Source organism: Scyliorhinus canicula, chromosome 16 (genome assembly GCF_902713615.1).
Source record: "Scyliorhinus canicula chromosome 16, sScyCan1.1, whole genome shotgun sequence".
Taxonomy (NCBI): Eukaryota; Metazoa; Chordata; class Chondrichthyes; order Carcharhiniformes; family Scyliorhinidae; genus Scyliorhinus; species Scyliorhinus canicula.
The window spans coordinates 67,750,617-67,778,339 of NC_052161.1; positions in this window are offsets into that span (position 1 = coordinate 67,750,617).

Below are 27,723 nucleotides of genomic sequence, written 5' to 3' on the forward strand. Positions count from 1 at the left end.
GGGACCCCTGCCCCGCCGGATAGCGGAGAATACCGCCCCTGAAAAGGGACGGACTCGTCCACCGCGTGCATTGCGGCCTTGGTGATGTCGGCCTTGATGCGGCTGATGGACGGGGTGTCCTCAGCCGTCAGGAGAAAAGTGGTGGTCTGGGTCGGGCCCTAGGACTCCGTTCTCCATGACATAGTCGAGGCTGGCCAGTCGGGTAGAGCGGAAAACGCACTTCTCTTTGTTATACGTGAGGTTGAGGGCCTGGGCGGAACCTCTGAAGGTTGGTGTCGTGTCCTGCTGATCATGGCTGCAGATGGTGACATTTTCAAAGTATGGGTATGTAGCCCGCAAACTGTACTGGTCCACCATTCGGTCCATCTTTCTCTGAAAGTCCGAGACCCCATTAGTGACGCCGAAGAGGACCCTGAGGAAGTGGAAGAGTCGGCCGGCTGCTTCGAAGGCAGTGTAATGGCGTTATTCTGGGCAGATTGGGAGCTGGTGGTAGGCTGACTTCAGATCGACCGTTGAGAACACACGGTACTGTGCGATCTGGTTGAACATCTCCGCTATGCGGGGGAGGGGGTACGCATCCAGTTGCGTGAACAGGTTAATGGTCTGGCTGTAGTCCACAACAGCACGGTAGCATGGTGGTTAGCATCAATGCTTCACAGCTCCAGGGTCCCAGGTTCGATTCCCGGCTGGGTCACTGTCTGTGCGGAGTCTGCACGTCCTCCCCGTGTGTGCGTGGGTTTCCTCCGGGTGCTCCGGTTTCCTCCCACAGTCCAAAGATGTGCGGGTTAGGTGGATTGGCCAGGCTAAATTGCCCTTAGTGTCCTAAAAAATAATGTTAATGGGGGTTGTTGGGTTACTGGTATAGGGTGGATACGTGGGCTTGAGTAGGGTGATCATTGCTCGGCACAACATTGAGGGCCGAAGGGCCTGTTCTGTGCTGTACTGTTCTAATTCTAATTCATCCGATTCTTTTCCCCGGTCCGGACGACCACCACTTGCGCTCTCCAGGGGCTGTTGCTGGCCTTGATGATCCCTTCACTCAACAGTCGCTGAACCTCTAACTTAATAAAAGTCATGTCGAGGGAACTGTACCGCCTGCTCCTGGTGGCGATGGGCTTACAGTCGTGAGTGAGGTTCACAAAGAGTGAAGAGGGTGAGACCTTGAGGGTCGCGAGGCTGCATACTGTGAGGGGGGCAAGGGTCCGCCGACCTGTCGGGTCAGGCTTCGGTGACTAAATTGGAAGTCTAATCCGAGCAGTAGTGGGGCGCAGAGGTGGGGGACAACGTAGAGCTTCAAATGAGTGTACTCTGCACAAAGCATCGCGAGATTGACAATACAGTACCCCCGGATCTGAACCGAAAGGGAACCAGAGGCAAGGGAGATTGTTTGTGATGCGGGGTAGATATGGAGGGAGCAGCGCCTTACCGTGCTGGGGAGGACGAAGCTCTCCGTGCTCCCGGAGTCGAAAAGACAGGGGGGTCTCGTACCGTTGACCCAGACGACTATCATTGAGTTTTTCAGGTGCTTTGGCTGCGACTGGTCGAGGGTGACTGCGCCAAGCTGTGGTAGCCTGTGTGGTCAGCAGTATGACAAGATGGCAGCCCCCATGAGTCGCATGTGTCGGGCTGTGGCAAAGATGGCGACCAAGATGGCCGCCCCCATCGGTCGCACGTGTCAGTCGGTGCCGGAGCCGACGGCCAAGATGGCAGCCCCCATGAGTCACACAAGGCTGATGACGCTTCTGAAGGGGGCGTTCCAAGCAGGCATGCAGCCACATTGCGGGGTCTGCGGGCCTGCAAGTCCATGGGTCGGGCCTGGTGAATTTTCAATTTCTGGGCCTTAGGCCGGCCCAGACAGACCCGAGCGAAGTGTCCCTTTTCCCACAGTCGCTGCACGTCGCTGTGTGGGCTGGGCAATGCTGCCGGGGGTGTTGACACTGGCCGCAGAAGTAGCACTGCGGTTCCCCGGGCTGGGCTGGCAGGTACGCGGCATAGGCCTGTGATGAAGTCGGGTCCAACAGGGGCCGTGATGATGGTGTCCATAAGGGGTTCGCCGGGCCCGCGGGGAACACACTGAGACTCTGGTAGGCCACCTCTAATGAGGTAGCTAGCTTTACTGTGTCCCGCAGGTCATAGGTCCCGTTTTCCAGTAGGCGCTGTCAGATGAAGTTCGATCGGACCCCAGACACGTAGGTGTCCTGGATCTGTAGCTTTATGTGTTCCTCCACCGTCACATCCTGATAGCTGCAGTTCCTCGCAAGTAGAGTCAGGGTTTCCAGGTACTTGTCCAGCGATTCACTGGCGCGTTGGCGGCGAGTAGTGAGGAGGTGTCGGGCGAACACCTCGTTTACGGACTTGACGAAATGTGCCTTGAGGGTTGCGACCGCCGCCTCGTACGTGGCAGCTTTCTCGATCATCATGGAGATTCGATGGCTCACCCGAGCATGGAGGAGTCGCAGCTTGAGGGTTTCCATGGGAGGCGTTGTGGAGGAGTCGAAGTAGCCTCGAAGCAGCAAAGCCAATGTTTGAAGATTTCCTTGTCCTCTGACGTGCGCGCATCGAGTTCGGCTTCCATGGTGCTGTCGATGGTTAATAAATTGTTAAACCGTCAATTCACAGTGAGACCATGAGAGTGAATGAACATTAGGCTTTATTAACCATGAACTTGCCTGCCAGAGTCGGCTGTACAAATGAGTGCCACCCACAGGTGGCCGGCCTATATATGGCCCCGGTGAGGGCGGAGCCCACCAGGGTTCCAGTACAGTACCTGGAAGTAGCTCGTTTCACCACTTCCAGGTCATAGGTCACAATAGGTCACATCATTTGCATTAGGTGAATACATTCACCACAGTGCTGGTGAGACGTTACATCTGGTGACCGGGTTTGGATGTGGATAATGAGTTATTGGGTCAACAGTGTTCCACTGTGAAGAGCACCAGAAGCTCCCTGCGGCGGCACCCCTAAACGCTTTAGATTGGCAGGGTAATCTTGGGCTCGCGTAAATGCCGAGGTTGTCTGTCCATTCCTGGGTTTGATGTTTCTCGTCCTGATGGACCCCCACTCGAAAAGGCTAGAGGCCCACAAGATGGCGACGATCATCTCCCAGGCGACTGTCGAGCGATGGCACATTTCCTTTTCCATTCATAGAATCCCACAGTTGCTCATTACAGATAACTGGGCCTGTTTCATGAGTGAAAAATTAGCCACTTTTGTGACAGGCAACAGGATGCGACATGTCCACACTGCACCATACCATCCGCCATAAGAGGCTTGGCAGAGAACTCTGTGCAGATGGTCAAACGGAGCTAAAGAAGCAGACTTTGGGCTCGTAGACACCAGACTGGTATATTTTTTATTCCTGTAGAGGACCACGCCACACGCAGTAACTGCGTCGGCCTCCGCTGAGATGCTCATGGGTCACAGGCATCGTTCCTGACTCAGTTTAATTCTCCTAGACATCAGCGCCATCACCAGAAGTTGCAAGGGCGTTGCTCGGTTCGACATCGACCTTTCCAATGCTTTGCACCTGACGAAACGGCGGAACTGGGAATTTGAACATCTTGTCTGGGTATTGTAACTGGTCGTCACTGCACGCTGAGGAATGGCTATTTGGATTGATACAATTCACTCGTGGTACCATATTTTGTTATGCTATTTAGGTGTAGCATAAGCGGCTTCCTTGTGGTGCACTCGACAAAGGAAGGATCAGACGTGAAGATAACTCCAACACGTTTATTAAACTATGTACACTATTACAACTTGGGTTCGACACTACTGTAAATCCTCCTATAGCTCCTCAGACTGACTAACCAGATTGCTACACTCCAAGTGGTGGGAAATATATCGAATCAACCTTGTCTCTGTACTCACTGACTGTCTCCACTGGAAAGAGGCAGATCATGTGGGTGGTGTCCTTTATATATGAGTTGGTGTAATGCCCTCCTGTGGTCGTGTCACCTCTGTGAGTATCGTGAGTGCCCATTGGTCGTGTCCTATCTAACTGATGTATTGGTTGAGTGTGTGTGTGTATGATGTCTCTGGTGCTTCCTCTAGTGTCTAACTATTCTACATGTATGTACATTAACCCCTTGTGTATTTACAGTGATGAACATCACCACACAGTGTTTGTTCATAACTTCAATGTAACTTCAACAGTATTTATTGGCAGTAACTTCATTTGAAGCCTACTTGTGACAATAAGCGATTTTCATTTCATTTCATTTCATTTATTGGCCGGGGAGGGGAGTGGGGTGGGTGTTGGGGCCACATATGTCCTTCTCAGCCTCTCGTACATTGGGAGCCCAATCTGAAATTAACTGATTCTTGCAAGCCTTTCGCAGCACTTGGAAACTTGGCAATGGAAGAGAAGCAAGAGATGCCAAGGTAAAGGCCTTTCTCAGCACTTCTTGTGGGAAAGCTGTGCAGCACAAGTTAATTTGTTTTGGGCTTCGTTTACACTAAAGAAGCCTGATTTAACCGTATTAATGAAATGCGCTGCCTCTCTGTTGGTGGGGGACTTGAGCATCACATTATCCAATCCTGTGAAAAGTATGGTAGGTGCATGCGCATGTGTCGGGCTGGATCACATAGATTTTCACGTTTGTTCAACCCTCCTGATCTTTTCCTGTCCATCATGGGGAGGTTTGATATTGAAACCAATATCGAAACCAAGTGTTTTAAGGACCTCACATTTACACCTCTGCTCGTCTGAGCGAACAAATAAAAATATCATGCGTGCCCTCTTAACCACAGAAATATCTGTTCTGATATCTTCAGGGTTTGTGGACATACTCTCTAATGTCATTCTGTTCCGCTACACTATCCAATATCCTATCATTTATTCTTTTCCCACCTCAAACTCTTTCATTCCCACTTCTCTGGAATGAATTCCATTTGCTACTTCCCTCCATCTGACCAGACCTTTGATAACTTTCCTGCAGTAGCCATACAGATAAGTTTTGTGTCCACAAACATCTTAATCATTTGCCCCTTACATTTAATTCTAATAATAATAATAATAATAATCACTTATTGTCACAAGTAGGCTTCAATAAAGTTACTGTGAAAAGCCCCCAGTCGCCAAATTCCGGCACCTGTTCAGGGAGGCCGGTACGAGAATTGAACCCATGCTGCTGGTCTTGTTTTGCATTACAACCCAGCTGTTTAGCCCACTGTGCTAAACCAGAATATCAATCTTGAATTGGCATTCAAAAAGCAAAGGATCGAGTACTGAGCTCTGCGAAGCTTCACTGGAAATGACCTTCCAGTCAGAAAAAACAACCGTGCACCAGTCTTCTTAACTCAAGGGGCACCTCTGTGCTGGTTAAATGGGCAGATGTGTGGCAGATGGAATTTAACACTGACAAGTCTGAGGTGATACACTTTGGAAGGAATAATTTGACAAGTAAGTATTTTCTGAATGGCATGACATCACAAAGTTCTGAGACACAAAGGGACCTAGGTGTTTTTCTCCATAGATCTCTGAAGGTGGAAGGGCAGGTCAATAGGGTGGTGGGAAAGGTGTATGGAACACTTGCCTTTATCAATCGTGGCATAGACGAAATGAAATGAAAATCGCTTATTGTCACAATAGGCTTCAAATGAAGTTACTGTGAAAATCCCCTAGTCGCCACATTCCGGCACCTTTTCGGGGAGGCTGGTATGGGAATTGAACCGTGCTGCTGGCCTGCCTTGGTCTGCTTTAAAAGCCAGCTATTTATTACAAAGCGGGGAGGATATGTTGGAATTGTATAGAATTTTGTGCGACAGAAGCTGGAGTAGTGTGTGTAGTTCTATTCACCACAATATAGAAAGGATTGGTTGAAGGACTGGAATGTGCTGCCTGGGAGGTGGTTGAGGCGGGTTGCCTCACATCCTTTAACAAGTACGTGGATAAGCACTTGGCATGCCATAACATTCAAGGCTATGGGCCAAATGCTGGTAAACGGGATTAGGTAGGTAGGTCAGGATGATCTTAACAAGTTCTATGCCCGCTTTGAGCAGTCAGCCAATGCATCAGTGCCACCCTCCCCAACAGCCCTGGACACACCAATACCCACTATTACAGCCTCAGACGTAAGAACTGCCTTCTTGAAAGTGAATTCGCGGAAAGCGACACATCCTGACTGAGTCCCTGGGCGAGCACTCAGAGCCCGCGCAGACCAGCTGGCGAGTGTATTCGCAGATATCTTCAACATCTCATTCCTCCGCTCTTAGGTCCCCACCTCCTTCAAGAAGACCCCCATAATACCAGTACCAAAGAAGAACAAGGTAACCTGCCTCAACGACTACTGACCAGTGGCCCTAACGTCTGTTATCATGAAATACTTTGAGCGGCTATTCATGAGATGGATCACTGCCAGTCTCCCAAACCGTCTCGATCCATTGCAGTTTGCCTATCACCACAACCGGTCCACAGCAGATGCTGTCTCCCTGGCTCTACAATCAACACTCAAACACCTCGACAACAAGGACACCTATGTAAGACCATTGTTCATCGACCACAGTTCCACCTTCAACACCATTATCCCGATAAGACTAATAACCAAACTCTGCAATCTTGGACTTGACCCCTCCCTGTGCCGCTGGATCCTTGACTTCCTCACCAACAGACTGCAATCTGTCAGGATAGGCAACAGCACCTCCTCCACAATAGTCCTCAATACCGGAGCCCGCAAGGATGTGTGCTCAGTCCCCTACTGTACTCCCTGCACACACATGACTGTGTGGCAAGATGTAACTCAAATTCAATCTATAAGTTTGCGGATGATACGACTGTGGTGGGCCGTATCTCGAACAATGACGAATCAAACTACAGGTGGGAGATAAATCACTTGGTTGCATGGTATACCGCAAGAAGCTGTAGAGTGTGGTGAACTCAGCCCAACGTATCACAAGCTTTCCACCCCCACATTGATTCTGTATACACCTCCCGCTGCCTCAGGAAGGCAGACAGCATTATCAGAGATCCCTCCCACCCAGGCATTGACTTCTTCCAGATCGTTTCATCAGGCAAAAGGTACAGAAATCTGAAGACCTGCACATCCAGACATAGGAACAGTTTCTTCCCCACAGCTGCAAGACTCCTCAACATCTCCCCCTCGGACTGATCTGATCTCTGTAAGAGCACTATTCACGACGCCCCATGCTGCCCTTGTTCATGTATTTGCTTTGTTTTCCCCCTTGTTCCGCACTGTGACCAATCAGTTTGTCGATGTACCATTTTCAATGTTCTCTGTTGATTATTCTTTTTGTCTCCTATGTACATTTTGTGTACGTTCCCTCGGCTGCAGAAAAATACTTTTCACTGTACTTCGGTACATGTGACAATAAATCAAATCAAATTAAATCAAATCAAATCAAGGTGTTTTTCATGTGTCAGTGCAGACTCGGTGGGCCAAAGGGTCTCTTCTGCAGTTTGTGATTCTGTGATTGCAAGATTTGCTCAGCACGTTGGAAGGTTTGCTAATATGGCTCTTTCCAATACCATTGTTTTATTTTCAAGAGCATATGCAAAGGCACCAATGCCATTGTGAGATTTGGAATAAAATGACCACAATACTTCACGATCCCCAAGAAGGATCTTAATTCTGCCATGTTCGTAGCTGCTGGGACTTCTCTTATGGCTCTCACTTTGTCTTCAGGCCCTTTGAATGTACTTTGAAACCAAGGTAAGTAACCTCACTAGATTGGAAGGTGCACTTCTCATGCTTGAGTTAGATTCCCGCATCTCTGAATCATCTTAATACCTCTTCTAAACTTGCTAGGTGCAACCTGTGATGTTTCAGTTATTAGGATGCCATCTACTAAAACCACAGCTTTTGGGATACCATGAAGGAGATTTTCCATTGTGCACTGGAATCTCACATGGGCCGAACAGATTTCAAAAAGCAATCTATTTTATTGATAGAGGCTTTAATGTGTGCTAATCGTTGCGAAAGTTCGATAATATTCATCCAGTTCCAGTTGCATGTACACATGACTGAGGTCAGGTTTGGTGTATGTGAGACCCCCCATTGACTTTGCATAAAGGTTCTCAATTCATGGAATTGGCTATTTATCTACGTGGCTGCTGGTTGATTGTGAGCTTGTAGTCCCTGCATATCCTTACGAAGTGGTCTGACTTTATTACAGGAATGATGGGGGCTGCCCATTCTGAAAACTGCACTGGTATGATGATCCCCAGTTCCTTCAGGTAGGGGCAAGTCTTTCTTTAAAAAACTTGGGCATAGGGCAGCACGGTGGCCTAGTGGTTAGCACAACCGCCTCACGGCGCTGAGGTCCCAGGTTCGATCCCGGCTCTGGGTCACTGTCCGTGTGGAGTTTGCACATTCTCCCCGTGTCTGCGTGGGTTTCACCCCCACAACCCAAAAATGTGCAGAGTAGATGGATTGGCCACGCTAAAATTGCCCCTTAATTGGAAAAAATAATTGGGTAATCTAAATTTATTAAAAAAAACTTGGGCATTGAATCTGGGTTAACATAAATATTGGCGTTTACTTACTTTATTCAACCCAATTCTTTTGTATCTTTGTATCTATTCAAGACTTCTTGAAAGGCGCTGTCCAAGATTTAAAACATTTCTAACCAGTTCAACTTGATTTGATGCAATCAATTTTTCCCAATCAGTCTTGATTGAGGGCCCTTGACAATGACCATAGGCACTTGATAATTGATACCTTAATGGTCTGTTTAGTTGAGACTTGTAAATTATGAATGGGTATTTTTTTCTAACATGCCATTGTTGCTGTTACATTCAGTGGGCGCGATTCTCCCGACTTACGAAAAATCGGAGAATAGCGGGCGTCGCAAATTTTTACGGCGACGCTGGTCCGACGCCCTCCCGCTATTCTCCGAACAGCGCACAAACTCCCAAGTCGCCATTCCCGCCAAACGCGCCCCCGACACGACCAGAATCGCTAGTTTTTGGCCCCCCCGCTATTCTCCGGCCCGGTTGGGCCGAAGTCCCGACTTAATCGCGCACTGTTTACACGGCGTGAAACACACCTGCTTTTTAAGTTCGTCAACCAGTCGTGCTGGCTGACGACTGCTTCCAGGAGGTGAGCGCACCGCTCAGCGCACCGCTCAGCGCACCGCTCGAGTCTGGCCACAACGGGGAAGGCATCCCTGAGAACGGGAGGGGGGGCCGAGAGCAGGGGAGAGTGGGGGAGACGGAGGGGGGGGAGTGGGGGAGACGGAGGGGGAGTGGGGGAGACGGAGGGGGGAGTGGGGGAGACGGAGGGATGGGAGTGGGGGAGACGGAGGGGGGAGTGGGGGAGATGGAGGGGGAGTGGGGGAGATGGAGGGGGCAGTGGGGGAGACGGAGGGGGAGTGGGGGAGACGGAGGGGGGAGTGGGGAGACGGAGGGGGGGAGTGGGGGAGACGGAGGGGGGGAGTGGGGGAGATGGAGGGGCAGTGGGGGAGACGGAGGGGGGAGTGGGGGAGCTAGAGGGGGAGTGGGGGAGACGGAGGGGGGAGTGGGGGAGACGGAGGGGGGAGTGGGGGAGATGGAGGGGGCAGTGGGGGAGACGGAGGGGGGAGTGGGGGAGGCGGAGGGGGGAGTGGGGGAGATGGAGGGGGCAGTGGGGGAGACGGAGGGGGGAGTGGGGGAGACGGAGGGGGGAGTGGGGGAGACGGAGGGGGGAGTGGGGGAGATGGAGGGGGGAGTGGGGGAGACGGAGGGGGAGTCGGGGAGACGGAGGGGGAGTGGGGGAGATGGAGGGGGGAGTGGGGGAGATGGAGGGGGGCAGTGGGGGAGACGGAGGTGGTTGTGGGGGAGACGGAGGGGGGAGTGGGGGAGATGGAGGGGGGGAGTGGGGGAGATGGAGGGGGGAGTGGGGGAGACGGAGGGGGGGAGTGGGGGAGATGGAGGGGGGAGTGGGGGAGACGGAGGGGGAGATGGAGGGGGGAGTGGGGGAGATGGAGAGGGCAGTGGGGGAGATGGAGGGGGGGAGTGGGGGAGACGGAGGGGGAGATGGAGGGGGGGAGTGGGAGTGGGGGGGGGGGTTAGGTAGAGAGTGAGCGAGTGAGCCGTCCAACCCCGTAACAAAATGTCTGCCACCATGCCATGGCGTGCTGGTCACGAGGACACGGCCGCTGGTTGCCCTGTGGCTTACGGCCACAGGCCACTGACGCACCCGTGAGGAGGACATAGTTTACTGCCCGTTGGATGCAGAAAGTGACCAGGGGTTAGGCTGCCCGCGTATCAGCAGCGCGTCCAGGCCACCGGGACACACAGGTATCCCGTGGCAGGCAGCTGCCGAGGTGTCGACTAACCTCCGTCTAACATGTCCCGTTTCTCTGCCCCCACCACCATTCTGTAGGTTAGCACAATGTCTGCGAACAGAACGGCTATGTTCTGCGCAGTGGTTGGGGCCACTGCACTGCATTTGGAGATGCAGCAGCATCCACAGCCACAACCCGCAGTGGATGCAGGGCCAGCTGCAGCAGCAGAGGGAAGGGCCGAGGAGTTGCCAGTCATCGAGCAGCATGGGGAGGAGGAGGAGGAGGAGGAGAGAGTGAGGGTGCAGCCACGGCGCCAGAGGCGACGACCAAGGCCGAGGGTGTACCGTGTCCGGGTCTCTTTCCTAACAATGACGGACATCACTTGCAGGAGGAGACTCCGGCTGAGTAGGCAGACGGTGATACATATCTGTCACCTCGTGGCGCACCTCGCCCCACGTGGAACGGGGAGAGGACACGCGATCCCGGTTGCCATCAAGGTGATGGTCGCTCTTAACTTCTATGCTACCGGCTCCTTCCAGTCTCCGAGCGGGGACATCTCTGGGATCTCCCAGGCATCAGTGCACAGGTGCATCTGGGATGTGACCGATGCCCTCTATGCCATCGCTAACATCTACATCACCTTTCCCGAGGACCAAGCAAGTCAAGACTCACGAGCTCGTGGATTTGCCAGAGTGGCCGGGATACCGAGGGTGCAGGGGGCAATCAATTGTGTTCACGTCCCCATGTGCCCGCCTGCAGGGGATAGGGACGTGTTCACAAACAGAAGGGGGACATACTCCATGAATATCCAGGTGGTATGCGACCCCCACATGAGGATCATGAATGTCTGTGCAAGGTTCCCAGGGAGTGTGCATGACTCCTACATACTGGCGCAGTCGTTCATCCCTGCGATGTTTGAGGGACGTCCCCCCGGCTGAGGGGCTGGTTGCTAGGCGACAGGGGTTATCCGCTGAGGTCTTAGCTGATGACGCCTATACGGAGGCCTCAGACCAATGCGGAAACACGATACAACGATGCCCATGCAGCAACCAGGGGTGTGGTGGAGCGCTGCCTTGGTCTCCTGAAGATGAGATTCAGGTGCCTGGACCGCTCCGGAGGGGCCCTGCAGTACCAGGCTGAAAGGGTCGCTCGCATTGTTGTAGTCTGCTGTGCGCTGCACAACATCGCGATGCAGAGGGGAGATGACCTGCTGCAGGAGGCGGAGGGAGAAACCAGTGGCAGTGGTGCCAGCACAGAGGAGGAGGAGGAGGAGGAGGAGGCTGGCGGAGTGGCAGGTGCAGCACGCAGACACGACCCAGGTGCTGGTGATGCCCAGGAGGCGGCACAACAGACCCGGTGAGGACGGCGGGCACGCAACGCCTTGGTGGCTGCACGGTTCACGCATCGCATGTGACGTCCCCGCTGAACACCAAACCACCACCTGCATCGTTAGTCGTGCAGAGGGTCAACACATAACTGCCACCACCACAGCCCCCCCCCCCCCCCCCCCCCCCCCACTCCCTCTCAGTGTACACTGCTCCACTTCGACATCACCCTTACCACTGGGTCCAGACGGTATGGCACAACATTGAAGGCTGTGTCAGCGGGTGTGATCAGTGCCATGTGGAATGATGACAGCCCGCTCTACGAAGAGCTGTGAGCTCAGAATCGTTAGAGAGAGTCTGACCCACGGCAATAGCTGAACCATCCACCTTGGTGGCCGCTGAGTTCGTCATGGACACTCCATCACGCGTGGGCTAGCTGTGGGAGGGGGTGGAGGGAGGGGCAGGGACTGCACACCCGGCACCGAAGTTTCACCGTTCGTCAACCCCAGCGACACTTGGTCACCATCACGATTCCTGTGGCTGTGGAACAATCACACGGTATTACAAGTAAGGTGGAACAGTGCGTTTAATGTGAACAAACATTTACAGGTGCCCTAGCCCCTACAACTAAACTGTGCCCTTCACCCGTGCCAACTTACTCTGTGTCTCACTTTGTTGCCTTACGGGCCCTAACACTACATCTACGTGAGTCCCCAGATGATACAGCAGGAGTGGAGGAGGACTGCTGCGAATCGCCCCCTTCGACTTGTTTCTCCTTCGGCAAGCGTTTCCTGGGGCCACCCGGCCTTGATGGGCCAGACTGCTCTGCGGGCGTCTCGGGTGACGTTGTGCCACCCTGCTCTGCCTGCTGCCCACCCGATGCACCAGGGATGGGACGGGGGGAGGCCGAGAATTCTGGGACGTCCCGTGGTGGAGTTAATGGGACGGGCCCCGAAACCTCCTCTTCCCTCGGGGAGCCCGGTGGCCCCCGGGCCTCACTTTGGGACAGAGGTGCGAGCGGGGAGGTGCCCCGTCGTGCCACCGACACCTGGCGTTGCCAGTCCTGGAGGCCTACGACGGTATCGACCAGGATCCGAAGGTTTGCAGACACGGAGTCCAGGTAGTTAGACATTCCCGCCAGGGACTGTGCGACCTCAACCTGTGAGTGCACGACGCCATCCAGCACGTGTGTCAGGCGGTTGATGCTCTCGGCGACTGACTGCTCCGACTGGGCCATGACTTGGTGAGACTGGGCCAAGGCCCGCAGGGCGCCGGCGATGTCGTTTTGGCTCTGGCGCATCGCTGCCTGTGAGAGGGCAACCCTGTCCAGGGCCGAGTATGACGCGTGCACATTAACCCCAATGCCTTGCATAACCTGACCCATTGCCTCCATCGCGGATGCCACCCGTGCGGTGTCAGCCTGGGTCTCTGCCATGAGCGGCACCACTCCCTGCTCGTGGACGCGGTTCGACTCCTCTAACAGCGTCTGCAGAGTCTGGAAAACAGCCCTAATCACGTCATTGTTACCCTGGGTTTCTTGCGGCATCAGCTGTGCGGGTGGGTTGAGAAACTCCAGGAACTCAGAAAAGTCCAGGCCCTCGGTTGCTCCGACCTCCACTTGCTGTACCTGCTCAGCTGTGATGTGCGAACCAGACTGTGACCCAGGAGACTCTTCACTAAATAGGCCCGCCGGGGTGAGTGTCTCTGGGATGATGGATGGTGTGGGAGATAGCAGTGCCGCAAGCCCGAGGTCGTCTGTATTTAACACCTCCTCTATGGTATGGGGCCGCTGAGAGTCCGCAGGGTGTTCACTGGCCATTTCTGTGGCTTCTGGTATCGCCACCCTCTGGGCGTCCTGCTCCGCAGATTGGGTTGGGGAGGATGGGACTCCCCGCTGATTAAGCACACTCTGTCGTTCGGCCCCAGGTGAGGTGGGGGCAGATGCCTGTGTCCGTCTGCAGCCAGACGGCCCTGGTCGTTCGGCATCACGTCCTAGGAAAGAGAATGAAACGGGTTATTTAGATTCGCTCGGCCGGCCGCTGGATGGTCCCAGTGGGCAGGCTGTGTGAAGGGACAGAGGATGGGGGAGGTATCCCAGTGGGCAGGCTGTGTGAAGGGACAGAGGGTGGGGGAGGTATCCCAGTGGGCAGGGTGTGTGAAGGGACAGAGGATGGTGGAGGTGTCCAAGTGGGCAGGGTGTGTAAAGGGACAGAGGATGGGAGAATTTTCCCAGTGGGCAGGGTGTGTGAAGGGACAGAGGATGGGGAGGGGTGGGTGTTTGTCAAGGAGGGTTGTCTCACTTGCTGCAGATCCGCCAACCTCGCATAGCGCGACTTCCCGGGTGCCAGACCCCTCAACAAGGTCCAGTGCCCTCAGCTCAAATGTGGTCAGCGGGTGCAGGTTGGGCGAACCCCCTCCAGTCTTGTGCCGCTCACGGGTGTTGTGAGCGGACTTGGCCTGTTGGGGGAGGGGACATAGGTAGATCATTTCAATACGGCAGGTATCAGCAGTCCGTTCAGATACTGGCACAGTTTGGGGGTGAAGTTGTCATAAGACCATTGCATCTCTCCACGGAGGCCAGAGCGCTGGGTCTGTGACAACTTTGTGAACCGCCCTCAAATAACTCTGCCCCAATCCCTCTCCACCCCCCCGTGCCAGGGGGGCAGGTGGGTGATTAAGTTAAGGGGGGAGGGATGGTTGTGACCAGGGGGCACCCTCTTGGCACTTACCCTGGCAGCCCTGGTGAGGTCGTGCAGCTTTTTCCTGCATTGCTCTGCAGAGCGAGGGGTCTGCCCCACAGCACTAACGGCAGCAGCCACCTCCCGCCAGGCCTGGCGTACCACGCCGGAAGGTTGGTGATGCCCTCTACGCGGGCAGATGATGCCCCTCCTCTGCTTGACGACATCGAGCAGCGCCTCCACATCAGCCTCAACAAACCGAGGGGCAGCTCTCCTGGGCTCCAATATCATGGCCGACAGATTCTGTGCTCGCCCGCGCCTTTTTACGGCATCGGGCGGCGTCACGTGGGCGTGTTCGTGTCGTCGCCGCGTTCCGTCATAATGGCGCACGTAATTGACGCAGCCGCATTACTAGCCCATTTCCCGGAAGTGAATACGTCGGGAAATGGACCCTTCCCGACCGTCGTCAAACGCCCCCGTTTTTCCCGCCGATTTCCCGATTTTTCTTAAGTCGGGAGAATCGCGCCCATTGCATTTGTACATAATGGATACTGGGTGAATTGGCATGGACAGGCCAGGAGCTGACATGGAGATTATGAGGGACCATTGGAAGTGGGTGAGGAGGCATGGGTTGACATTGTCTTGGCATGGGGCATGAAGATGACATGGGGAACAGGTGGGGTGATGGGGTGTGAGGGTAGAGGCTATAGGGTCACAAATGTAACCAAACAACTGGGAAGATGACTCAGAGAACTGGTTCAGGTCTTTTAGCCTTGACACTTCTGGTTGTCTCTGGTCTGTTTCTGGGGGTGAAGGCCCACTCCAACTCCCCGACTTGAAAATAGTGCTTAATGGGCCATTTTATACCAAGGCATGTCTACCGAGCCAGAAAAAATTCCTGGCTCAAGCTACCCCCCTCGGCAGGAAAAATCCAGTCCACGTTGCCCCTTAATTAATTTGTGCTTTTATAAGTGGCGACTTACAGTGTCCCTTAGAATTTGTTTCTAATTATTTACCCACCACCAAGGTTAAGGTTGTAACAATTACTTGGTAATATTGTTAAAGCGGACATAACTGGTTTAGCCATTAAATATGTTAAATATAATTAGATGGAACCCTTATACATGATCTTATGTAATGATTTGCTTAGATTACTGGCATGGTTTCTTCCGCAATGCAATTAAAGCGATTCTTTTCAGAACTCTTTCTGAATCTGATCGTAGCTGAAGAATTTTTGTTTGGAGGTGCCAAATGAACTGCACTGCTGCTGTGGCGTTGTGTGGGAGGCATTTGGTAACCATAGCAACCGAGGTCATGAGAGGCTTGATATGATAAACAAGGCAAGGATGCCAGGCAGGCTGCACTTTATGAATAGATATGTAATTACAATATTACAACCAGAATATTTGCAAGTGTAATACATAACTACTTTTAGTTGAAAGTAAATCAGTGCGTATCTACAATGCACTTCCAACCATGCATATACATGTTTGATTTAACCTAGGTGACAGCCAGAACATCTGACAGCCAGATGCAAACATGAACTGAATGGCAGCTGGTTGCCTATCAGCATATGGACACACGACAGACATCATTGCTCTCAGACATAATTGAGCTTCCTTTATTTCCATCCATTCTGTCCATTGTTACCTTTTGCACAGTTGAAGCAGGCTACTTTGCAAGATTCAATATCCGTGCATGAAACAAAACTGTTGGCCAAGATTTTACACCCCCCACTGATGTGTTGGGTACTCTGGATCCGTGGAGACTGCGTTTACCTCAGTAGTAACACATACAGGCTACCAACACTTGAAATAGTACATCACTATTTTATTAAGCTAGAAACTGTTGAACATACTTTCACTGTGGGTCGACACTATGTTAGATTAAACTAAAGACCTATGCCTATCCTAACCAGTCTATGCTCTCAGCACATGGTAAAGATCTGTGCTACAAGCTGCGAGCTCTGTCCTTCTTAGAGGCTGCATCCCGAATGAGCGGGAAAACTGGTGCCCTCTGTCTTTATAGTGAGTGTGCTCTAACTGGTGATTGGCTGTGGTGTTGTGTGTGTTGATTGGTCTTGCTGTGTGTCAATCAGTGTGTGTCTGCAGCATGGTATACTGGTGTGTATATTATGACACCCACTTGTCGCGCTGTTAATGGCGAAAGGGTGCAAAATAACGTGAGAGGCCATAAAACGCAATTTGCACCGGTGGGATTTCCCAGAGAGATTATCCCTGCCCCCTCACCAACCCCGACCAAAGATGTAACGGGGTTCCCGCCATACAATTTAAAAAAATATATATATATAAATTTAGAGTACCCAATAATTTTTTTTCCCATTAAGGGACAATTTATTATGGCCAATCTACTTACCCTGCACAGCTTTGGGTTGTGGGGGTAAAACCCAAGCAGACACGGGGAGAACATGCAAACTGCACACTGACAGTGACACAGGGCCGGGATTCGAACCTGGGTCCTCAGCGCCATAGGCAGCAATGCTAACCACTGTGCAATGTGCCGGCCCTTCCCGCCATATAATAACAGGAACCCCATTGTGAATTAATTTTAATCTCATTAGCGGGCTTCTCCGCAGCAATCCTCCCCCAACACTGGAAACACTGCCATCAACGGCGTGACATCAGGTGAGCATGATTTGCAACAGGTTTTTGAAAGCATGCAACTGCCAAGCTCATCTCGAGGGAGAATTTGGAGTGAGTACGTAATTTGCCACGATGGTGGCCAATGACTACCGGGGAGAGAGGGCAACTCAAAGGTTGGAAGGGGGAAGCAGCTATGGGGCTTGGGGTCTTGAGGGGATGCTCCAGGGTAGTTGGCCTGAGAAGATTGTGCTGTTCAGGGCACTGGGAGATGGGGTGGATGAAATCAAGAGCAGGGCAGAACCAGGGAGTCTGACCAAGCGATTGGGCTTAAGCTTCCAAGGAGCAACCAGCTCAGCCTGTAAGGGTTGAGGTGGGTGGAGTTCATTGGTTGTGGGTGGGGTGTTGGGGGGTGGTAAGGTGAGTTTGGAGAACTGAGATGGCATGGTTATTAACTTAGGGAGGGAGAGCCAATGGGGGAGGAAGCAGAGGCATAGGGGGTTCAGAGGAGAAATGCCTCTTCGAGAGAATGGGCAAGGTTTGGTCCCTGAGGGGGAAGGACCTATTGCAGAGAGGGGAAGGAAGCCATCCTGAGCTGACATTTTCAATTGATGAGTCTCTGCCTACCTGAAGAGCCCTGACACTGTAAATGGATGACTGGGCTGTGGGTTGGATGGATATACAATTGAGAAGACATGAAGGAAAAGACTAAGTATGTTAACTCTAATAGAGTGACATGAAATAAATGAGCATTCTTTACCGACCAGAACATTGAGCCACTCGTCTAATAACATTCCCTTACTTGACTGCTGAACCAACCATGCCCACTTACTCACCACTGGTGTGTGTGAGTGCCACTGATTACCAATCAACAATTAACCTTTTTCACATTAACTCCCCCATTCTATAAGTGCCATGGTTTCCCAACACCATTCGCTGAGTGGGCGAGGCATGTACCCTCCCTGACAAAGAGCAAAGGCTAAGAGGCTTGGTAGAGCATCCTGTTCTATCAGGTGTGGGTGCAGTGGTGTCTTTATAGGGTGCCCCCCCTCCTTGACAGGGTAGTGCACAGTCCCTTAGATTGACTCAGGGAGCATATGCCTGCTCCTTACGTGAGGGCTCAGGAGACAGGAGGGTTTTCAACACTGGCCACTCAGTCAGGCTGAGAGGGGAAAGGGTGGTGTGGATCTTATCTGTTCTGGGAGACTGTCAGGAAAAGGTCCTCAATGTGATGGCCAGCACTGTAGTCAGTGACCATTGAGATGCTGCTACCAGGGATGAATGGGAAAAGGGTCAATGCATGGAGGCGATTCCTCAATTCTCACTCTCTCTCATTCTTCCCTTGCAGTGAGTAGTGTGAAAGAGAGAGATAGAGCCTGTGGAACTGATTATCATTATTTTAGCATGTTGAAAGGATAGAAGATAGACCCAGGTTCAATGACGGCCTCTGGTGACTGGGTGAAGTTTGCACTTTCTCCCTGTGTCTGCATGGGTTTCCTCCGAGTGTTCCGGTTTCCTCCCACAGTCAAAAGGTGTGCAAGTTAGATGCTAAATTGCTCCTTAATGTACAGGGATGTAAAGGTTAGGTGGAGTTCTGGGGATAGGGTCCTCCTTCAGAGGCTCAGTATTACGAATAGGGTACTGGACCGAAACCCCGATATTTTAGTTTATGATAAGACTGTGCGGAAAAAATGATTTGCTCCAGAAGTAATTGCACGAAGAACTAGGGCCTTGTTATTTCTAAAACAAAACTTTCTTATAAATACATTATTAAACTTTTTAACTTCACGCCCGTAAAGAACAGTTTACAATTACCACTGAACACAACTAATCAACTTCTCATTAAACAACAAGAAAAGAATCATACAGTTCTCAATCTGTCTTAAAATTAGCAGAGTATAGAGTAATTCTTGCTTCATAAAACAAATTTGGGCCCCGGTTAGAACACCAGCAGATTCTGGCTGAACATCTTCAAATAGCTGCTTCAACTAAGTTGTTTCAGCCTCTTTCTTGTCTTCAGAAAGAGTGTTCTGCTTTAAAATGTTACTACTCTTTTTTTTTAAATACTCGATTGGGAAAGAATTGAGGACTCAGATTCAGGCAGATCAGAACTCAGCTCCTCTCTCTCTCAAAGCTTCTCCAAACTCCCTGCCTCAGCTTTTCTGAGTTCCACCCAACAGTGACCTCATCTCCCCAAGCTGCAAAACAAATTACCTCGGCAGGCTGCAAAAGCACATTAACTTCCCCAGTCAATCAACATTCCTCTGGTCAATTTCACCTGCTGTTTCCTGGAAGCAAAATAAAATTGTTCTGAAAACCATGACCACTGCAGCCAAACAAACTATACCACCTGATGTGTTATATACTCTGGGATAACAAAGGCTGCAACTGGATGCAGCTTTGACCAAAAGATACTCCAGACCTTGAAGTTAGTTCAATCTGATTTATTGAACCAGTAGCACAGTTATCTCAGTTCTCTATGAGTTCGACTCTCTGCTAACCTAAGTGTGGTTACTCTGTCTGACTGAACCAGACTAGCTCTTAGCCACATGCTGGAGGTGTGATACTGTACATACACCCTGACTCACTCTGTAGATGTTCATCAGTGGAAATAGGCAGAGTGTGAGTGCCTCGTGACTTTTGGAGTGAGATACCACCCCTGAGTGTCCTGCCTGCTCATTGGTCATGTCCTGTTCTCTGTGTTCATTAGCTGCCTGTCTGTATATCATTATTTGCATGTTTGCATATCATGACACCCCCAGGCTTTTAACTCTTAACTTGTTCCAATATTTAGAAGCCAATATTCCTAAAATCTTGTAATCATCACAATCAGTGCTGACTGAGCAGGCCAAATGGCCCCCTTCTGCACTATGGGAATTCTAATTCTATGATCGCTGGGGCTCACACCCTCACTGAAATCACTCTTGTCATGGGAAGGGAGCAGTTGTCAATAATCCCATAGTTTCAGGAGGTTGATTATGATTTGCAGTGGGGCAGTTCATTGTTCCTCAAAGAACAACTACGAATGTCTGATGCCTGTCTGGCGGAAGGCAGCTCGCTTACTCTCAGTGACCAGAGTCCTTTGCAGCTCGACGTAGCAGGGACGGTCTCACCCCTCCTGATCTTGGCTTTTCCTGAGGTAGGTGTACCCCTGAGGTTAAGTGTCACCGGAGGCGGATGCACACTTTTGATAAGGATTTAGCCGTTAGGTTCCAAGGGCTGAGATCAGACTTCCACATTGACTGGGTGGCCCTGAACATTGTTGAAGAACATCCTTCTTAGCATGGAGAAAGGGGCATGACTGATGTGTTCTGTCACTGTGAGTGAATACCAATCAATGAGTCAGCATCCCTGCAGAGAGCAGATGGAGGAGGCTATGGGGTGAGCCTCCAGCTTTTCAATGGAACATGGATGCAGTTGTCTCAGCAGCACAACATGGAAACATCATCACAGTGCATGAAGTCAGAGAGGTCACTGTAAATAAGATTGATTTCAGTTATAGAGATGATTGCTAATTTACCAAGGTGGTCACTATCTACAAGTACCTAACAACTGTGCCTATACCATGCAATTAGACTTTCTTAACCTTCCCAATCCTACCTCTATGTCTTGGTGAATCTCCAACATCCACAGCGGAGGTGGGGACAGCCTGCGGTCTGCCACGTCCTGTTGCCTGTGATGACCTAGGCGGGCATCCTCTGGGTGGGCCATAATCCAGGGCTCTGGCCTGCTTCCGGGGTGCTGTTGAGTGGAGATGCCACCTTTATTGGCCTGAGGGGATGGAGCTGATTCAGTCAGAGGAAGAGGGGAGTCAGATGGGCTGGACAGTCTTGGATGGGATGTCTTGTGCTGTGCACCAGCTGCTCTTGCTCCCTATGAGGGTTCAAGGACCCCTAGCTTCCTCCTTGGGATAGAGGAGTAGCTGGAGCGAGGTTGAGAAACCACGCCATCCTCTGGAAATGGGGCCCATGGATGCCCACAAGTGCCTGCACTATGGGGTTCATGCCCTGCTCCATAGAGTTCATGCTCTGTTCTATGGAGTGTATGTCCTGTGCAATGGAATGCCTGTCATGCACCAGGGAGTTCATGCTCTCCACCAGTTCATGCTCTCCACCAGTGCAGGACAGAGGTCTCATACCAAGGTCTCCACTGCATACACCTGGCTGCCTCGGAGTGCCAGCACTATCTCCTTAGACAGAAGGTGGGACCCCTCCATTTGCCTTTGAATCCGAAGAGTGTAGCTGACACCCTTCCTGATGTTCCCAACTTTGCCTGTCGTGCTGCAGCAACTGAGGCATGACTGGTCATCTGACTGGGGCTCAGCAGAGCCTTGGCCTAAATCAACCCTCCGAGTGCTGGATCCCCGGATGTTCCTGCCTCCATCTGTTGTGGGTCTGACAGAGTGAGGCGCTCCCCAGATTGTAACTCAAAGGCCTCTCTAATACAATGTCCCAACGAGATGTGTGCCTGCGATGGTGGAGTATGCGAGTGAAAGCTGTGACGCCTCTTCAATTTCCACTTCTGTGAATTAAGCAGAGTCCGTGTCTGACCGACGCCTGTGCCTGGCTGGTGGAGGGACTGGGCTCCTCCCCTGATATGCCTTCAAGAAAAGGCAGATGTTATTAGCGCTTGGCAGGGTCATAAGGATAGAAAGAGGCAGGACTCAGGTTAGGTTGGTATGATGGATGATTCTGTTCTCGATCCTCAGTTTGTATTTTGCCGCGCACCTTGCCCTCAGCCCAGGAGCAGTCATCTTCCTACCCAATCAGCTGGAAGGCTCTCTCCTCGAATGCCGAAGATTTTTAACTCGGGCATCCCTCCACCTGCGACGGATCTCTCCCATTTACGATGAGTCAGCTTAGCCTGTAAGAGAAAATATGGGGAAAGTGTAAGCAGGCCACATGCTCGGCCAGATGGCAAAGATGCCTGGTATGTGTGGTAGCTAAGTGAGAGTTGGGGTGTGATTTGGATACGAGCGGCAGGGGAGATGATGAAGTGTGTGGGAGACTGAGTGGTAGGGCCCCATGAGGTGGCAGTGAGTGAGCTCCCAGTGGATGTGCCATGGGTGTGTGACTGGATGAGTGGCGATGGAGGAGAAAAGTGACTGACCATGAGATCCCTCATCTTTTACCTGCAGCACATGCCTGTCCTTCTCTGCAGAGAGCTGTCATTGACCAGAGCTACCACTGCATCCCGCACAGTGTTGGTGACCTTGGTTGAGGCTCTCCTCCTCCCTCTGTGCGGATAGAGGATGTTTCGGCATTTCTCCCTAGCATCCAGTCACCTGGTAAGGGAGGTCTCCGACAAATCGAGGTATAGACGCCTGGGGGTTGCTGGGTCAGCCTTTAATAAAGTGTCCCATTGATTAAAGTGACGGGGCGGGTGTTTCAGGATCTGTCCTCCACAGAAGCGGTGTGAAACCCGTGCAAAAAATCCTCCCTCCCCCCGCAGTGCCTAAGAAATGGTGTGAAAGCCCACCACTGCCGCCGGCGAGCTGATTGATGTGTTGGGTAGGCTGGGTCTATGTGGACTGCGTTTGATGCAGTGCAGCGAGAGACAAACTTCCAACACTTGATGAGATGCAACACGATTTTATTTAACATCTAACTATTTTACATGTTCAACTGTGGGTGGACACTATGCTGACTTGACTGGAGACCTGAGGCTAACCTGACCAGACTAACCAACTACCACATGGTGTTTGCATTGGCTAATGCTCATGAGCTCTGACTGTCTCAGAGGCTGGATCCTGAGAGAGCGGGAAACATGGTGCCCTCTGGCTTTATAGTAGGTGTGTCCTGTCTGGTGATTGGCTGCTGTGTTCTGTGTGCTCACTGGTCATCTTGTGTGTCAATCACTGCCTGTCTGCACTCCATTATATATACATGGATGTATATTATGACATCTCCCCCTTTTTTCTTTGAAGTTTGTGTTCAGGTAATAAATATTGAGGTGCGTGAAGATGTGTATATGTATGTGACTATATACAGAATATGCTAAAATGGACATATATACATAGTAAGGTTTCGCTAGTGCAGATATAGGACAGATGAAGCAGTTAAAAAAACGATATTTACAGATGTAAAAACGATGAGGTAACAATGTTATGCAACATTCAATCTATAAGTTTAGTCTCTGAGGCGGGCGACGAATTCTGGTTGACCGCCTCAAGGGTGGATCAGGGACCACCTGCACTTGGATGGGCGGGACTGCCACCAATGCGGTGGTCGCAGAGGTCGGCAGGATTGCTGGTAGATCGGTGGAAGAATACTTGGTCTGACACGGATATTGTCGAGATCGGATTTCGAAATTAGGTTCACTAAAGCGCCGGTGTCCAGCTTGAAACAGATGCGAGCCTTGTTGACTGTAAGGATAGCACACCACTCATCGTCCGGATCAACGCTCAGGATTGGGAGGTGTTTCACTATCTTTGAGAAAGGCAGCGCATGCTTAGTAATGATGCCCACCCGGAATGGGGATTTGAGGCACACGGCGTCAGGATCTGGTGGGCTGTCAGAGTCGGAGTCTGGCACGGCCTGCTGTATCGAACGGACGCTTCTGCGCCATGGCTGGGATCGCTGGCTGCTGGGCAGTGGAGCCGATCTGCAAAGGGCTGCGTAGTGGCCAAGCTTGCTACACTGGAGACAGCATCGTGATTTTGCCGGATATTGCCGCTTTAAATGGGTGGAGCCACAATTCGGACAGGTCATGACGCCAACGTCAGCGGGTTCCGTGCTCCAATGCGCATGCGCAGTGCGGTCGAATGATGTACGCACCTTCGCAGGCTGGTCGTCGGTCTCGCCGTCCCCTTGGTCGTGGCGCGCATGCGCTGGAGCCCGGGAAAAGCGCGCAAAAAGGCCACTCTTATCAAGACTCAGGCCCTGCATTTGTGTGATGGCCTGCACCCGTTCTGCCTCGTGGAGGTTTAGCTTTGCCATTTCTGCCACCCTGATGTGGGAGTACCAGTTGTTAGCATGATCGTGGAGAACGCACATTTCGATGGCGATGGTGAGGGTGAGCTGCTTGATTTTCAGGAGCTGATGGCGAAGGGAATCGGAGTGGACCCCGAAAGCGATCTGGTCCCGGATCATGGAATCAGTTGTCGAGTCAGAGTTACATGACTGCGCGAGGATGCGGAGATGGGTCAAAAAGGACTGAAAAGGTTCATCCTTACCCTGAAGCCTCTGCTGGAAAATGTACCTTTCAAAGCTCTCATTCACCTCAATGTCGCAGTGGCTGCCGAACCTCAGCAGGACTGTTTTAAATTTCATCTTGTCTTCACCTTCAGCGAATGTAAGAGAGTTGTAGATGTAGATAGCGTGGTCCCCAGCTGTGGCGAGGAATCGTGGCTTTGAGATAGAGTTGGAACTTCTGTTTGAAAATCTTCAGTTTGCACCGAGGTTGCCGGCGATGCGGAGCTGCGGAAGAGGGCGGAGGTTGTCCATGTTACCGGTTGGCTGATTGTTGGTCAACGCTGATTACCTCAAGGTGAGTCCGTCAATTCTCAGCATCCAGACCTGGTACCATGATGTGTTGGGTAGGCTGGGTCTATGTGGACTGCGTTTGATGCAGTGTAGCAAGAGACAGACTTCCAACACTTGATGAGATGCCACACAACTTTATTTAACATCTAACTATTTTACATGTTCAACTGAGGGTTGACACTATACTGACTTGACTGGAGATCTGAGGCTAGCCTGACCAGACTAACTGACTACCACATGGTGTTTGCACTGTCTAATGCTCACGAGCTCTGACTGTCTCAGAGGCTGGATCCCGATGAGCGGGAAAACTGGTGCCCTCTGACTTTATAGCGGTCGTGTCCTGTCTGGTGATTGGCTGCTGTGTTCTGTGTGCTTACTGGTCAACCTGTGTGTCAATCACTGCCTGTCTGCACTCCATTATATACATGGATGTATATTATGACACTGATCACTGCTTTTCCTGCTCCAAACGACAATTAGCCAAAAAGAAATCAGACATTTTTGCCCATTGTTTTTTGCTATATTAGTGACCTTGTGGGAAAGTGCTTCACACATGTGCCCAGATTTACCTTGTGCAAAGAATTAACATAGCACTGAGTTACCAAAAAGATTACAAATGTCTTTCATGTCGCAATGCTGCAATGGAGAAAAAAAAACACTTTCTAGTTGCTCTGATCTGGAATGCATTACCTGTAAACAGCGCCGGCCCTAGGGTTGCTGGCGCCCCGGGCAAGCTGAACTTCGGCGCCCTGGGGGGGGCGGGGGGCGGGGTCGAGGGGTGGGGGGGCGGGGCCGAGGGGCGGGCGGGGCCGAGGCGGGGCGGGCGGGGCCGAGGCGGGGCAGGCGGGGCCGAGGCGGGGCGGGCGGGGCCGAGGCGGGGCGGGCGGGGCCGGGGACCTGAGGGGGGTATGGGGGACCCGAGGGGGGTGCGGGGGGGTGCGGGGGACCTGAGGGGGGGGCGGGGGGGGGGGGGCGGGGGACCCGAGGGGGGGGCGGACGGGGCGGTGGACCCGAGGGGGGGGCGGACCCGCGGGGGGAGGGGCGGGGGACCTGCCGGGGGGGGGGGGGCGGGGGACCCGCGGGGGGGGAGGCGGGGGACCCGAGGGGGGGGCGGGGACCCGAGGGGGGGGGGGCGGGGGACCCGAGGGGGGAGGGGCGGGGGACCCGAGGGGGGGGGCGGGGGACCCGAGGGGGGGCGGGGGACCCGAGGGGGGGCTGACCGCGGGGGAGGGCGGCCACCGAGGAGGAGGGCGGCCACCGCGCATGCGCTGGTTGGCACCGGCCCAACTGCGCATGCGCGGGACCCGAGACTCTGGCGCCCCCTAGCACATGGCGCCCCGGGCGACTGCCCGAGTTGCCGGTGCCTTGAGCCGGCCCTGCCTGTAAATGTGGTGGATCAAAACATAATTCGATAAATGCTTGAAAAGAACAAAATGCAGGGTTATGGAAATGGGAAGTGAAATTAAGTGGGTATCTCTTTTACAAAGAGCTGACAGTCAGGAGATTTTAAAAAAATTTAACGTACCCAATTCTTTTTTCCAATTAAGGGGCAATTTAGCATCCACCTACCCTGTACATCTTTTGGGTTTGTGGGGGTGAGACACACGCAGACATGGGGAGGGTGTGCAAACTCCACATGGACAGTGAAATGGGGCCGGAATGGAACCCCGGTCCTCGGTGGTGTTAGGCAGCAGTGCTAACCATTGCCCCAACGTGCAGCCCTCCATCGTGTCACCCTTACAAAGAGCTGATGCACAATGGGCTTACTGGCCTCCTTTGGTGCTGTATGTCTATATGATGTAGAGCACCACATTAAATGGCTGCGCGGATGGAAGTGCTGCGCTATAGTCTCTTGGATGGCCATTGGTTACATTGAATCCTGTTCTCTCATGTTGCTGCTGCCACTGATAAAATGTGATGAAGTTGACTGCCTTGATGAATAATGCATTTGTCAGCTCCGTGGTATTCTTGTGCGTAACAAGCTGGCTGACATTACAGGTACATCTGCAGTAGCCTGTCATAATTCAGACGCATAAAACTTGAGGGCAGTGTCTGCCTTAACTTCTTCAGATTCAATGGTGTCTGTGGTTTTGAGGCAAAACATACAGCTCAATATCTGTCTCCTGGCTAAATCTGACAGCCCATTGAAGCTCGTATATGTCCCTCCTCCACTAAAGTGGGTGTTGGTGGGGCACTGGACACATTGTTCATTATTGTGGGCTTCCTGACTGCAGAAACTCATTAATGTTTTTGCAGCAGCCTTCTGGTTCATGCTTTGCTGAAGTTCTAAAGTGTATTCGATGTGCACGAGGTGAGTGCATGATTGGCACCAAGCATGAGGGTAGCAATTTTGAGGCAGTGCCACTTAACAGGTAATATTCACTAAATTAATAAGAACTTAGCACAGTATTTATATGTTACAGCTACCACCAGCACAAATGCCCTAGAACAATTGAGTGACACATGTCCAGCAGGTGGGAATTGTGCAGGCTCATGGACCATAAAAATTGCCAGCCTTTATTGCACAATTGTCAATATGGACAGTGATTTATGAATTGTGCCGACAGTACTTTGTGGGCTAATGTGTCTGTTTTTCTCTATCTTTGGCTGCCATTTGATTTTGGCACACATACAAATAGCAGACATGGTTCCTTTAGAGTAAGTTGCGTTTGAATTCACCACACAATAGGCTGCATTTATTAGGTCACAGAAGTCCCAGATCTCCGAGTGAATATGTTAGCAGCTCACCCCACAGAGACCTAATTTAAGGTGGGACTTCTGTCCCATTCGGGCAGGAAATCACAGCTCAAGACAATCAAATAGCCCGCAACTCTGTGGAGCGTTTGTTGGGGACACAATAACAACAACAAGGAACGAGGGCCAGAGTGAGTTAAGAGGGGGTGGATGCTTGGGTAAACAAACGAATGAGGTGGGAGGATACGCAGAGGGAAATCACATAGGAGATTCTTCGGTGGACCTTTCGGAGGTCCATTAAGGAGGCACATCCCCCTATCTTTGCTTGCCACCAACTCACACAATGTCTCAAGTTGCAACAGATTTGAAGCAGTTTTGTCTGCAGAACGCTCAACACGATCCTTTGCTGACACGAATACATCCAAATACTAACCCTTTCAGGCCAGTTACACCCTGTTTGCTATTGTAGCTGAAATGGGATTCTATTTTGGGCTGGAAGCTTGGCATGGGTTTCTCCTGCTACAGGTAAAATCCCGACAGCAGTGAGATTGAGGACCTCAATCAGCCCAGGAGTGGTTGGGCGACCTGGCCGCCCCCTCCTCCACTGCAGTTACATTTATAGTGGGAGCAGGAGTGTGTGGTCATGGCATCAAAGGCATTTTACAGACACCCTCCCCCCTGCCTTCTAAATCTCCCAGTCAGCAAACCCAAAGCTACA